Below are 16,549 nucleotides of genomic sequence, written 5' to 3' on the forward strand. Positions count from 1 at the left end.
TGATGAAGGAAACATGAAAAGCAGTACTGTTCTCAATATCCACTACAATGATCATCAAGTAGTGGCAATTTATCAATAAGTATAGCATACACTAAGATTAATAAAAGTTCAACTTCTGAATTTACATATCAGCAAAGATGGAATGTATCAGAAAGTGGTGTGGGGGTAGGCTGATCTACAAGTCAGCAAGACATTTGGATATTTGATCAATAAATTTTCATGTGCTCATTGTTATGGGCATATAATATATCCTAGAGATATTAAATTCAAACCAAAGTAATGAATCACTTGTATCACTTGTCATTCTGTTGATCTTCGATTTGCTCGAGTGGGTGCCAGTAACGTCTTCATTTGTCCCTGTCGTGTGCTAGTGAAGCCCAATGATATCTTCTTGCTCCAGGAACAGGAAGAACCTCAAATCGTTCATTCAGGGATTTGATGAAGAAATCTGACCATCTAGTTGGTGAGTGGCCACACGATATTCTGACATCCCTTGGAATCCAGTCGGTAACAGCTCTAGTCCAGCGGTCGTCTCTGAATCGCATTACATAACTGGCCCATCTGATTTTTGATGCCTTGGCAAACAAGACAGCATCCCTGATTCATCCCTGATTCTTGACTGTCGATGGAGGTCAGAACTCCGGATTCCTTCTCTCACTTGAGTGAGATGTGAAACTCCTAGCATAGCTCTTTCGATTCCTCTTTGGGATACCCAAATAGCATTCTCATCCTGTTTTCGTAGAGCCCAGGTCTCTGAGGCATATGTTAGTGCAGGAAGAATGGTGGAATTGAAATGATGTGGCCAAAGTCAGAGGTTTTTTGTCCTCTGAACCACTTCTTTGACACTCCTGAGGGCATTCCACACTGCTCTCTTCCTCCTGCACAGTTCTGGTGCCAAGTCGTTACTCATGTTGATTTCTCAACCCAGGTACACATAGCTGCTGCATTCGGAGAAGTTCCTTCCATTGAGAGCAAATGGAGCTTCAGGGACTAGTTCGTTTTTCATGAGCATCGTCTTCTTGAGATTGAGCTGCAATCCGACCTTTCCACACTTGTGGTTGAAGTTGGCCAGCATTTGTGCTGCTTGGCCAATATTTGGTGTTATGAGAACGATGTCATCAGCGAAGCAGAGGTGGTGTAGTTGCTGACCATCTATTTTCACCCCCATTCCTTCCCATTCCAGTCATTGCATGATGTTCTCGAGGGTGGCGCTGAAAAGTTTCAGTGAAATGGTATTACCCTGCTGCACCCCTCTCTTTACATCAATGATCACTTCCTTGTAGAATGGTGAGATTGTGGTGGAGAATCCAAAATACAGCTCACAGAGGATTTTGATATACTGAGTTTAAATGCTGTTTGGCTAAGGCTTCGATGACAGCTTCAGTATCAACAGAATCTAAGGTCTTTTTTAAGCCGATGAATGTTAGACAGAGCGGCATCTTGAACTCTCACGAAACTTCAATGAGTTTGGTCACTTTCTGGATATGATCTATTGTGCTGAATCCCCTTTGGAGCCCGGCTTGTTGGCATGGTTGTCCTTCATCTAGTGTTCTGCCTATTCTATTCAGGATGACACGAGTGAACAACTTGTAGAAGATAGAAAGCAGGCAGATTGGGCAATAGTTGCCGATGTCATGGATGTCTCCCTTCTTGTACAACAGAACAGTCCTACTAGTTTTCCACTGAGATAGAACCTTGCATTCAGATAGAACCTTGCATTCAGACAGGTAGCATGTGAAGAGTCGTGCCAGTGTATTGATAAGTACTGGCGGCAGATTCTTTAGGTGGTCGGGTCTTACCTTGTCCGGACCAGGTATTGTTTGCATCTTTACCAACAAAATGGTGTGTTGGATTTCGGAAGGGAGGAAGTTGGGAACAACTTATCCATCCTGTGGTATTTGATATGTGGGCAGGTGGACATGGCTGTCAAAGAGATCCAGTAGAAGTCATGAATAATCCTCCCCATTGCCTTTCTGGAAGATGTGATAGATCCATCAGGATGTCAGAAGGCAGTCATCTTGGTCTTGTAATTGGTGAAGGATAGGCGAGCGTTGTAAATACATTTCCAGCTTCTGCTGCATCAGTCAACACTGCTGCTCTTCTCTCTTTGAGGTCTTCCTTTATCGCTTCTTTGCACAGCTTTGTGAGCTTGAACGTTAGCTTGTGGTTGCCTGAGGCTCGCGCCAAACCACGTTGACGAATGATCTCGAGGTTTTCAAAGACAGGCGTCTGTTTGTGGCTTTCTCACTCTTGACATTCTTCACACAGTCATGGAGGTGCTGAACCAGTCGATTTTATTCCTCTTCGATGTGCAAGCAGATAAGATCAAGTACAACATCATTGGTTTGACGGAAACGAGAAGACATCAATCACATCATGCCATTTTCGACACTGGAGAAGAATTGTTCGGTGACATTGGTGTCCTTGTCAACACAAACTTGGCCATGAGCATTGATTCATTTGAATGCCTAACAACCCAAATTGTATGATTACGCTTGAATAGATATGGCTCACTACCTGTAGTTTCTATCTTCGTCATCTACGCACCAACTTCCAACTATGATGAAGAAGAAATTGGGAGGTTCTACATGGAACTGGAGAAGTTCTATAAAGAAAACCACACTTTCTACTAGATCATTGTTGGTGATTTTAATGCCAAGATAGGTCCAAGAAGGTCACCCAAAGAACTCCACATTGGGACACACGGCCTAGAAAGGAACGGACAGGGTGAGAGACTATCTGAATTCATCATGTCGACCAAGACCATCTATGGTAACTCACAGTTCCAGAAGGCCAAATCTAAACGCTGGACATGGGAGTCTCCCGGTGGACAGTTTCACAGTGAAATTGACCACATCATAGTCAATCAAAGGTTTTGCCTGACAGATGTTGCTGTTGTCCCAAAATTTGTGCAAAATTCTACTTCACAGAGCAGGGAGAAAGGACTGCAAAATTTAAGTCTAAGAAGGCAACTCCCAGAATGACCACCAACTTGGAGCTTTTTGGCAAGATTGCAGCTACATGGGAAGAAGTAATGAATAAAAACAAGAAAATAATGCATATGCAAAAAGCAATCTTTATTTTATATTTTTATTTAGTTATAGAACTTTCATTGCAAAGTTACTGATAGTTGAATTATAGACGTATTCTATTTCAACCCCAATACCACCACCAGTGTCAACTTCCCTCTACCAATGTTCCCATGCTTTGTCCCCCTACACCTCCCACCCTAACTCCTGCACTTGTCCACCTTAACAGGCACATCACACAGTTTGGTGGTTGTGGCATAGATTTTGTTTTTTTTTCAGTTTTGTTGGTTCTGTTATTTGTATATAGAACGGTAGCTATAGCACTGTTCCACATCACCTTTTTCCCCATTAGTTAACTTCTATCTTCTTCCTCCTTCCCCTGATTATAAATAAAACAAGTCATGGACTACCAATACTCTATACTTGGTGTAGAATGGCCACTTTATATAAATTATTGTAGGTACTTGTCAAGGGGATGGTAGCATTTATGCAAGTCTCTGAAGTGAAGAAAATAGCCACCTAGAATATGTGGAGCAACAGTCTTCCTGGAAGAAGTATTACCAGTGCCGAGATGGCAAGACAAGATTCTGCAAAGTGCACATGAGAAATTTCATGCTTTTTGCTGAATTAGTGTGAGTGAGGAAAAGCAGAAGAAAAAAGATGAAGGTGGTAGGTGAAAATCACGGAAGGTCTTTCAGGACACTGGAAGGTTTCGGAGGTATAGATATGAAACAGGGTAAGACTGAGCCTGGAGCCACTTTGTAGTTTAGCAAGAATCAGTCTGGCACCCAGGTTAGAAAAAGTGTAGCAGAGAAAGAGTCAGAGGAGCCTGGAGAGGTACTGACACCAGAAAAAGAAGATTGGGAATAGTGATCCGCCTGAGAATTACTTGTTGGGCCAGAAAAATGATACTTGGGACAGGATTGCAATGAAATAGAAAATTCAAGCACATTTGAATAGAAATGTATTTTGGAACAGAAGGTCTTGGAAACATTTTTACTTTTGTTTCCCTCTCATAATGTTTTCTCAGCTCAAGATCAATTTTTTTGCAGCTTGAAAAATCATTACTAATTTGGATGAAAGATGCAGAATCATCCATAAACTCTCAATAGATGACCTTGTGTTTGTGCAGCACTGGCCCTGCTGCCCCGGAGCTAACAGCAGGATGTATAATGCATAACGCATGCCATGCCTTACGTAAACACACATAAAACTCCAGCAGCAAAGAGGATGGAGCTATTAAAGAAAACAATGTCTGTATAAAACAGTTTTGAAGAGAATAAAAAATTTTAAGCCAAGAGCTTTTCTAAAAGAACAGATTGGATTTCTGATTAGGGATTGGATGACATGATCATTGAAATACTGATTTCAGTTCCAATAAGTTAACTTGTGTGGATCTGCCCAACTCATATTTGGTATGGATAGAAAGAGATCACGATCACACCTTTTAAATGGTATACATATTTTTCTTCCATTTTACAGATATATTTCTATTAAACTGGATGTATTTATAGAACATCTTTTTTTTTTTTTTTTTGCTTTTTGGGTCATACCCGGTGATGCTCAGGAGTCACTCCTGGCTCTACACTCAGGAATTACTCCTGGCCGTGCTCAGTTGACCATATGGGATGCTGGGAATCGAACCCGGGTCGGCCGTGTGCAAAGCAAATGCCCTACCCGCTGTGCTATCGCTCCAGCCCCAGAACATGTATTTTTGTAGTTGATATTTTTACTAACTTATTATTTATATATTATATCTAGCTTTTCTTAAATAATTTTGCTTTAGAGCTCCTGGGGATCCAGCTTAAATAATCACTACATCACTGTCACTGTCATGCCGTTGATCATCTATTTGCTCAAGTGGGCACCACTAATGTCTCCATTCGTCCTAGCCCTGAAATTTTAGCAGCCTCTCTTTACTCGTATTTCCCAGTGGTGCTGCATTAGAGGCTCTTCAGGGTCAGGGTACTGTATTTGGCATATGAATATGGCACGGGGAGCTTGCCAGACTCTTCCCCTTGCTTGCCAGGTTCTCCAAGAGGGAGAACTAGGCTATCAGATGTTGGGCGGCTGCATTACAGCTGCGCTTCTGGGAGCTGGGAGGGAACCTCAACCCGTCCCCTCCAATGGGCACTGGTGAAAACCGTAAGGCAAGGGGGCCAGAGACTCTGCATCACTCTCTTCCAGGAGCTTGGTTTTATAGTCTCTGGATGTTGGCTGTTGATGGGATTTCATGGCGCCGGGGGCAGTTCCTGGGTATGACTGCCTAGCTACTGGAAAAAGGGGGATCTGGGTGGAAGAGGCCCAGTCCCAATCTGAGCAGCTTTGTGCTTCATTTGACATCAAAATCCTCTACACTGCATATTTCACTTTTAGAATTATGTGTGCTTAGTAGCTTTTTAAATTTGTTTATTTAATTACTTATCTCTGTTTGTGCCTCACACATGTGAGGCATGTGCTTCATCCTTAAGCTAAATTTTTCACATTTCAGAACAGATGTCTTTCTATTTTTAAAAAGCTTATTAAAAACTAGTGCATATATAGTATCTTTCAATAATGTGTCTTTGTGTATGTGTGTGTGTGAAATGTCCCCCAATTAGTTGAAGTCAAATCTAAGAGCCTTAACCACTAGACATATATACTAAAATTTTGAGTTTTTAAATGTTAGTAAAAGGAAAATAAAAAATATCCTTTCAGACATTTCTGTTATTTTTATGTTTTGTGGTTCTTACCATTGGAAAATACTTCATCACGAATCTATGGATTCTTTCAGGTGACAGAGGAGACAGTAACACTAATAGAGCAGTGGCGATTCCTCCCTACTGTCACTCACTGCATCATAGTCATTCATGGTATCAAATGGAAATGCATATTACATTGAGAAAATGTAAATTCCTGCACATATCTGAATCTGAGCCTGATGCTTGTATAATCTGTTCAGTTGTTTTTCTTTTTGTTTGTGTTTTTATACTTGTCCTTTTTGTTTTTAAATGCTGTGTAGATATTATTGTTGCTGTCAAAAGTTATATTAATATTACAATAAAGCAGTTAAGAAAAATAAAATAAGATATAAATAATTTTTTAATTACTATATGAAAACCCTCCCCTCCCCAAGGGACCTAGCCCCGGCAGCCAACCTCCACTACCCAACCTCCACCACACTCCAGACCGCTTACCACACACTCGGGCTGTGCCTTAGGCAAGAGTGAACATATTCCTGTACTTCTCCATCCCTCTCGGAGAGCCAGGCAAGCTAGCGAGTGTATCCTGCCCACACGGCAAAGCCCGGCAAGCTCCTCATGGCATATTCAATATGCCAAAAACTGTAACAAGTCTTACAATGGAGACGTTACTGGTGCCTGCTCGAGCAAATCGATGAACAACAGAATGACAGTGACAGTGGCAGTGAGATCATAACACACTCTCTACCCATTTTTCATGAAATCATAGAGGAAGATATATATCGCCCTCTATGATTTATACAGGCATATCTATTTATCTATCTATAAATATATATATATATACATATATATATGTATATATATATATATATATATATATCTCGGAGAGCCTGGCAAGCTGCTGAGAGTATCCTGCCCACATGGCTGAGCCTGATAAGCTCTCTGTGGCCTATTTGATATGCAAAAAACAGTAACAATAACAGGTTTCATTTTCCTGACCCTGAAAGAGCCTCCAATTGTTGGTAAAGACGAGTAAGGAGAGGCTGCTAAAATCTCAGGGTTGGGACAAATGGAGATGTTACTGGTGCCCCCTCGAGTAAATCGATGAACAACAGGATGACAGTGATGACAGTGACAGTGATATGGATAGAAATGTGGTATCATAGGCCAACTTTTCCTTTTATGTTCTTAATCCTTTCCCTTACAATACTTTTGAGTTTTTTACAACAACTGTTCAAACCTAGATATTTTAACTTATTTTGAGTAAAGTAACTTTCTATTATAAATTTTGTCATTTCAGAAAAGAAACTGATTTTAATTTGTTCATAACCTGAAAATAACTGAGTCATAACAATGACTTAATTCATCATTAAGAAGTGGTCTGGATGTTAGCTTTATGTGATGTTCTTCTATACTCCACAAATGAGTGCAGTCCTTCTATGTCTGTTCCTCTCTTTCTGACTCATTTCACTTAGCATGATATTCTCCATGTGTATCCATTTATAAGCAAATTTCATGACTTTATTTCTCCTAACAGCTGCATAGTAGTCCATTGTGTACTTGTACCAAAGTTTCTTTAACCAAATGCAAGAGCCATGAGAATTGCCCCATAGCTGGAAGACTTCATGAGAGGAGGGGAGAAGGCAGATAGAATAGAGGAGCTATCACTAAGAAAATGATGTTGAGAGGAATCGGTCGTCAGGATGGGAGATGTGTGCCGAAAGTAGATAATGGACCAATCATGATGACCTCTCAGTGTCTGTGTTGCAAGCCATAATGCCCAAAAGTAGAGGGAGAGTATGGGGAGTATTGTCTGCCATGGAGGCAGGGGAAGGGTGGGAAAGGGGGGTACACTGGGGATATTGGTGGTGGGGAATGTGCACTGGTGGAGGGATGGGTGTTTGATCATTGTGTGATTGCAACCCAAACATGAAAGCTTGTAACTATCTCACAGGGATGCAATAACATAAAGAAAGAAAGAAAGAAAGAAAGAAAGAAAGAAAGAAAGAAAGAAAGAAAGAAAGAAAGAAAGAAAGAAAGAAAGAAAGAAAGAAAGAAAGAAAGAAAGAAAGAAAGAAAGAAAGAAAGAAAGAAAGAAAGAAAGAAAGAAAGAAAGAAAGAAAGAAAGAAAGAAAGAAAGAAAGAAAGATATGTGGTCTGGAGTCACCGCCTACGAAAGGCTCCGCTGGCTGCTTCTTAAGCTCCTTAATGGCCATCATCCCAGAGACACACAAATGAATCTTGGAACCCAGCGGCTTTTGACAAAAATCTCTCCAGATTTAATTATTAAAATTTCAGAATTCCAAGATTCTGACATTATACGGTATTCATAATCAGCAATAGAAAACAAATTGTCTAATGTTGCCTTTTTGGCAGTATGAGCATTGGGGGAAAATTCAAAATAATAATGGTGGGACTAGTGTCAAAATATTGAATGTAATCAAAGTAAAGAAAGAGTAATGTGGAAATCATTTGCCACACAGGTAGAGGGAGGGGATTGGACTGGGGTTATACTGGGCTTTTGGTGGTGGAAAATGTGCACTGGTTAAGGGACGGTTCGTGATTGTATGACCGAGACTTAAACCCAAAAGCTATGTAACTGTTCTCATGGTGATTCAATAAATATATTTATTAAAAAATAAAATAATATGTAAAAAAAAGAAGTGGTCTGACTTGATAGGACATGCTCTGAAGTAAAATAGTCTTACCTCTGGCACTTACTAGTTCTTTCTTTTTTCTTTAACTCAATATTTGTGTTTTTATTTTGAGAGTGTCAATATGGCTCTCAAAAGAATGCATACATACACTTTTGTCAAAGTGCATATAGTCAAATTAATGTTGTCATTTTCTTAAGGTTTTCGTGAATAATGAATTGGAGGTTTTTTAGAGTAAGCAAGCCAATGAAAAGGCATAGGCAAGTTCCTTCTTTGCTTCTCTTTGTTTAAAATCTCTTTGACTTCTTTTCTCAGGAATTGCTTCTATAATTTTATCACACTACACTATAAAACTATATTACAGAATGTTTCACATTTGAAATTTTTCAAAGATGCTCTTCCTGAATTAATTTTCTTCTGTTTTCAATAATTGTTTTTTAAAGTTCAGAATAAAAGTACTTATATTTGTACTGTTCTCATTCTCCTCTTCTCATGAAGTTGTTGGAATTATTCCTTAATTAGTGCAGTAACTAAGTGAAATTTATCAGTAAATGAAATTTAGTTTGGAGCTGTTTGGGGAATGTTTGCAAAAAGTTCCTCAAGTGTTAATGACTGTGCTGTGACAGATTTCTGTAGTTGTTAAAGGGGCCTTAAATTTTTAAGATGAGTGTAACTATAGGAGAACTCCATATTATTAGGTGGTGAGTGATAATTATAATCATTATCACAACATGTAATGGTTTTTAAGTAATGTGAAAATTGTCTCTGAAAGCCATAAACTGTATGAATCCCAGTATACATTAGGTATAAAATGAATATATGCAGTTGAAAAGATCTATTAGCTAAAGAGTTTTAAGACAAAATATGAACTTAAACCAATATAATATTAAAGCAGAAAAAATAACTTTTATAAAAATGAAAACAAATTTATCTAGAAATTTTCTCTGATTGCACAGACATTATAACAGAGTTAATGGACAAATGGAAATACTGTGGCGTTGCAACAAATAAAATGTTGGTTTGCAATTTCTGTGTCTTTAGGGAATTTGCTATGTGTGCAATTATTGGTGTAAATACAGAAAAATACTCCATTTTTAAAAAATAAATTGCTATGAAGCCCATTAGAGTAAGTACTGTCCAGTTCTTTTATTTCTCTAGTCTCTTGGTTCTTAACTTATTATTTTGTAACTGTGGTTTTGTTTTACTCTTTCTTATTCAACTACTTTCCTTGAACATATTTTTTTCAAAGAATGGAAATGTGGTCTTTTTTCTTATATTTTCTTTGGTAAGGGATGGTGTGGTGGGTAATGGGCTGGGGCCACACCTGCAGGTGCTCAGAATCACTCTTGGTGGTTCTCAGGACCCCCTATGCAGACCTAAGGATAAAGCCAGGGTCAATCACTTGCAGGGGCAAGAACAGGGACTAGATGGCCTCACTGCAGGCAGAGAAACATCAGTGAACAGACAGTGAGTAACCAGGACAAACTCTTGGCCTCAGCAGGCAAACTGAGATGACCCAGCGATGGTGGAGACAGCGAACAGGTGACTGGGAGTGATAGAGACGGGGGTGGGAAGTCTTGGAAACTTCGGTGATTTTGCATCTGCAGTAACTTTGTTCATCAAAGCTATTGCAAGTTAACCCTATTGTAATCATTTTACCTAAACAGAAAGTTTAAAAAAAAAACTTAAAATGTTCTTGCAAAACTGAAAAAATTAAAAAATGCAAATCTTCAGCAGTCTCAAGTGACTCTTAGTCTTTCAGGAGGGGAAGTTCGTGTATGTTTTTTATATTTAATAGAATGAAGTGCAAAATGTTCAGAGTAGGGTTTTCTTTTACTGATGAAGATCAGTAGAACAAAAGAGCAAAATATTTTGAACAGTTACTATTATGTGGACTGGTATTCATGTACTCCAACATAGCTATTTGTGTTCTACTAACTTGGGAAATGGAACTCCTTCTTTACTATTCTCAAAATACTTTCCAAATTTCTACTTAAAATTTTTCTGAGAATTTTTATGCAAAACTTTTGATTATCCCAAATAGGTAACTCACTAAATGTAAGATAATGTTTTGAATAGACTTCCATTAAAAATGGTTTTTTCAAAAGGAGGGAGAACAAAAGTGAATGCCCTGCCACAGAGGCAGGGTGAGGTGGTGGGGGATGGGGTGGGGGTGGGGAGAGGGATACTGGGATCATTGGTGGAGGAGAATGGGCACTGGTGGAGGGATGGATAAACAATCACTATATGACTGAAATGCAAGCACAAAAGTTCATAAGTTTGTAACTGTACCTCACAGTGTTTCACTAATAAATAAATAAATAAATAAATGATTGTTTTGCATATAATTATAAGATTCAAAATGCTTTTAGGTTGTAACATAATAAATTTTGATTTTAAAATAGTTTATGATTTTATTAGGAAAGACACTATTGTCATATAAACTCACATTTAGGTGGTAATATATGCACCATGACAGAATTTGTCATCTGCTACCCCAACTATAAATGAAATAAAGTGTTTCAGAATTTATTATTATGTGCGTAATATTGTTCCCCTTAAGTCATTAATGCAAACTACTTTATTTCTTTAAAACTCACTAACTTTGTAGTTTCCAAAAAAACATAATCAATTCTCCAGTAAACTCTCATCAGAAAGTAGTAGTATAAATAATTTTTAAACATTATAAATAAAGAGAGATTTGCACAAGGTCTTGGGTAAGAGTTTCTAATTTACATCTGTGTGTCTAAAATTCTGGCCAGTCATCTCATAAATGTAACTGTATCAGGGTATATGAGAAAAACGCCTCACATCTTTTAGTTTTGTCTGGACAAGTAATCAAAATAGCATCACATTGATAAAAAAGATTGTGTTACTACCATATATTTGGAGAATTTACATAGTTATAAAAGTGAAATCGAATGAATGGAGACCTATACCAAGAGACATAGGACATTTTGAGACAGCAGGAAAATCCATGACAAGGCCCTGAAGTGGGATATTTAACGGTCCGCCTTCAATCACGTCCCTCTAAGTCATTAAATGGGAAGCAGAAATTGCTTCTTTGATTTGGAAAAAAAAATAGGTCTAAAGATTGAGGCAAGGACCAGGGCTTTTTCTCAGCCCCTAGATATCCACTACTTTGAAATCAATCAGCATTCCTGAGTCCGGGCAGTCTTAGGGCCCCCAGCTACACAAGTAATGTTCAGTTCATCCTCAGGTGATGCCCAGTTGAAAAGACATCCTCAGGGGAGATTATACAAAACCCACAAGTCTCTTTTGAGGTGACTGATACTACAACTATAAATAAACAGAGGTAGCTGGGCAGAATTCGACCTGGACAGTTTTTTTGGTTGCTGTTTTGTTTGTTTGCTTACGTGTTTCTAATTTCCATAAAGAAGAAAGACATGATACCTAGAAGAAAGTATGTATGTGGAATGTGTATGTGTGTGCCTGTGTGTGGCTTGGAGGTGGCGATAGCCTTCTAGAATAAAAACAATAAACAAGTAACAAGCTGGGCTGGGGAGATAACAGAAAAGGCTGAAACAGTGCATGCTTGCATGCAAGAGGCCAGGGTTTGAGTTCCACACTGCGTGGTCCCAGAACACTGCTGAGAGTGAGTCTGTGAGAACTGAGGCGGGAGTAATCCCTCAACACCACAAGATGTGTCTCACAAACAAACAACAACGAAAATGACAAGTAGCATTAAATATCTATAACTTATGACTTTGGTAGTATAAGACTTAGCCAATATGGGGGGTTTGCCCACTTACGGCTTCATAGTTTAGAAAATAGAGTACTGTAAAATAAGTTTCAGAAAAATCACAGCCCCATATCATGGGAAAAATAATCCTCAAATAATATTTATTGTATACTGACAAGTACAGACTTTTCATTTGTATTTTTAAGGGATAACAGTTGCAGATTCAATATACTTGTTTAACTGCCTACTGTGCAAAGCGCTCTACCAGGTGCTAACGATAATCTTAATGTCTTTAGTGTCTTATATAATTGTTTTCATAAGTCATACAAAAAACATAACTGCAAATTTAAGAAGACTTGTCTTTATGCTATTAAAATAAATTATATTAGCAATTGTCAAACTAGCTTTTACCTTTCTAGCAAAGAGATAGCTATTCCATTGTATGGTAGATGACTCTGTGTGTGTGTGTGTGCATGCATGTGTGTGTATCTATATAAGTGTATATACACACTTATGTGTATGTGTTTATATATACATATATGTATTTAGTTGAAATATAATCAAAAAGAAAATTTTTATATATTAAGAGGGTTTTTAATCTACTTTTTCTTAAGCATAAAAACAATAAAACTCAGCTCATGAAATTAGGAAACGATAATTTTCTAAATGTCCTCTAAGAAATTATATTTTTTCTGCTTTTTTCTTCCTGATTGCTTAATTTAGAAATAAATTATTTATTTTTAATGAAAAAAACTTTACTAAACATACTTTTTACAGCCAAGTCAATTGCATCAGACTCACTGTGTTGCGTTGGGCCTGGTTTCTTGATTTATGCATATTGTAGCATCTATTAGTTCTCCATTTGCTTTCATGGATGAATTATATAGAGATCCATTTTATGTACTTTTTGATACATTTAAGTTGATTCCATTTTTGGACTATCATGAATAATGTTCTTCTTCAGAGGTCTTCGGCTGCCAGGGCTCTGCTCTGAAACTCAGCCACAGCCGTGCTCAAGGCCCCTCTCCACACTTTCAGATGAGCCTCACCCATGAAGAAACCGGCAGAGGAAACCAGGTGTGCAGGCAGGACCAGGGGCTAAGATCTCCAAGCCTGCTTGAATCGGGACTGGACCTCGTCTATACAGATCCCCCATTTCCCAGTAGCTTGGCAGCCACACCCACAAATTGTCCTTGGTTCTGTGTAATCCCATTAATGGTCAACATCCAGAGACTATAAAACAGTGCTCCTGGAAGCACGGCAACCTCTTATAGCCTAGTTCTCCCTCTGGAAGAACCTAGCAAGGTACTGAGAGCATCCTGCCCCCCATGGCAGAGCCTGACAAGCTCTCCATGGTGTATTAATATGCCTAATACAGTAACAATGATGGGCCTCATTCCCCTTACCCTGAAAGAGCCTCCAATGTGGCACTGCTGGGAATAACAAGTAAAGAGAGGCTGCTAAAATCCCAGGGCTAGGACGAATGGAGACATTACTGGCGCCCACTTGAGCAAATTGATGATCAATGGGATGACAGTGATACAGTGATACTTTTTACAGCAAGTTTTAAAAAAGTGCATCACAACCAATCCATGTTTTTTAAAATTCGTTGACTCACCATGAGGTAGATTACAAAGATGCTCATGATTTGGTTTCAGTCATACAGTGTTCCAACACTTGCCCTTCACCACTATACATGCCCCATCCCCAATGCCTCACATTTCCCTCCCACACTTCTTACCCACCTCAGCCTGCCTCTGTGGCAGAAACCAATTTGATTCTTATCCTTTGCAAACTGAGGACATGGAGCAGGAGGTAGGTCTTTAATTAAAAAGAAAAAAAGTCTAATGACGTCATCCTAATAACAAAATGATGTAAGTAAGGAAAAGCTCTCCAGATGGTAGGGACCAGAGTTCTGTTCAAAATAGCATTTGAAAGTGAAGAAGTACACAACTATCTTATATCTGAAACAACTTAGTAAAATTGAGCTAGCACAAATTTATGTGCTAAGTTAATAGTCTAAAGTTATGATTAAGACTGAGCAGATTGAATGTTTTATAAGGGTTCCACAGCCTGCTGTGTCAGATATCATGTAAACATATGGTTATTACTAGAAGACTTTACTGTAAATTTGAAGCACATCTGATTTTGCTCAGGGGTGACACCCTGTACGTAGACAGGAACATGCAGGGAAGGGAATTGAATCTAGGATCTTAATCTTTTGACTCATCTCTTCAATCTTAGAAGTCTTTTGAATAAAGACAAAACAAAGGCAGCAAAATCTGTTCAAGTGAGTACCTCAAAGTCCCACAAAATTAACACTGTAATTACTTTAACTATGGAAGGTGCCACAAATAATTCCCAAACCACTCTTGTCTTATGGGGAGATTGCAATGCAAGTAAACCAACAAATAGGTTTTCAGTTAGGTTACTTGAGATTTTTAGGCTGTAGTCATGGTACATAGGAATCATGACACTCCAATTTTATCACCATGGCTTTGACCATTTTGTTTAAGTTTCTGAGAATTTAGCTTCCCTGTTTTCTGCCTTATACATTATCAGAAATTTACTAAGATGCTGTGGATCCCTTCACTGCTTCTGAACTCTGCTCTCAACTTCTGTATTTATTTATTTATTTATTAAAAAATTCCCAATAGCATGGACCTCTAGGTCTGTTCATTAAAGAAGAACCTTGTTTTTCAGCTGTGGGGTCGTGTATTAGTGCCCTAAAAAATTATGCTCAGAACTTACTCTTGTGTTCTGTGATGACTTCTGACTGCACCCAGGGTACATGTAGAGTGCCAAGAATGGAACCCGAGTTAGTAACATTCAAGGCAGTTGCCTTTCTTCTGTATCATCCCTCCAGCACAAGAAATTGTTCTTTTGCTGAAAAAGTGTGTGTGGATTTGTACCTGTGGAGCATCACAGAATTGAAGAAAACGGCTTTTCGTCTTTTTTTTTCTTTTTGGGTCACACCCCGAGATGCACAGGGGTCACTCCTGGCTCATGCACTCAGGAACTACTCCTGGCTACTACTACTCAGAGGACCATATGAGATGCTGGGAATCTATCCCAGGTCGGCCGCATGCAAGGCAAACGCCCTACCCGTTGTGCTATCACTCCAGCCCCAGCTTTTCTTCTATAGTTGGAATAGACTCAGGTATTATATAATATATATACACACATATATATGTGTGTATACATATATGTATATATGTATACATATATGTACATATATATACATATATGCACATATATATGTATATATACACACACATATATATATATTCTAGTGCGCTGAGTGATGATCAGCCTGAGACTACGACTCTGCCTGAAATCACTCTGTTCTTTAATTTTTTTGTTTGCCCTTCTTTTGCTACGTATTTATCAGTTTCATTGAAAGTCCATCCTACATCTAAACTTTCTATAATTTTTCATCTAAATTTCTTTAGGATGTCCAATCCAAGACACCTAAAAATATGAATGCAGGACTAATTTTCATCCCATTTTGTTTTTATTAAAATTAGAGCTAACATGTATGCATGCATACATACACAGGCACATGCCAGCACACAAAAGCACACACATATAGGCACGCACAAGAAAACATAGGCACACACACACACAAACATGTCAGCTATAAAAAAAATCACATTGAATGCTGCCCTTATTATTAGTTAATAAAAAGCAGTGGCAGATCATTCCAAGATCTGAGTGTTAAAAGTAGATAAAAGGATATTCTTGATAACCTTTCATTATCAATACTGAAAACCACAATGCTGAAAAGGAGAGAGAGAGAGAGAGAGTAAGTAAGTGAGAGAGAGAGAGACAGAGAGAGAGAGAAGAAAGTGCCTGCCATAGAGGCAGGAAGGGGCTGAGGGTGGGGGTGATGGGAGGGAACCTGGGGACACTGGTGCTGAGAAATGTACACTGCTGGAGGGATGGGCATTGGAATACTGTATGACTAAAATACAATCATGTACATCTTAAAGGGTCTACCTCACAGTAATCCAATATTTTTTCTCTTTTTTAAAAGTAGTGGCATAAATATTTCCTAGTCACTCTGAATTCTAAACCATACAGAAAAACTGAGATTATTTATCTGCAACTGTTATTATTTTCATAAAAACTTGAAGGGTATGTTATTTGTTGTATGAAATTTCTGTTGATAAAATGCTCTTATTTTGGATTTTTTTGATATTAGACAGCCAAGAAATTTTGTATTCAGTTATCCTAAGTTGATTCTGAGTTAACTGAGGTTGAAGGAAAAGTTTCCTTGTAGTTTTCATAAGCACATATCAGGAATAAAGTAACAATGAACATATGCAATAACTTTTTAATTTTTCTATTTAAAAAAAAGCTCAGAATAACTAAAATCATTTTCTATAGGAGAAAAGTGTAAGTTGACATGAATTCTAGGTATAATAGGTGCATTCTTGTTACCATCAACATAAATTAACATAATATTATAGTAGCTTCATA

Source organism: Sorex araneus, chromosome 1 (assembly GCF_027595985.1).
Source record: "Sorex araneus isolate mSorAra2 chromosome 1, mSorAra2.pri, whole genome shotgun sequence".
Taxonomy (NCBI): Eukaryota; Metazoa; Chordata; class Mammalia; order Eulipotyphla; family Soricidae; genus Sorex; species Sorex araneus.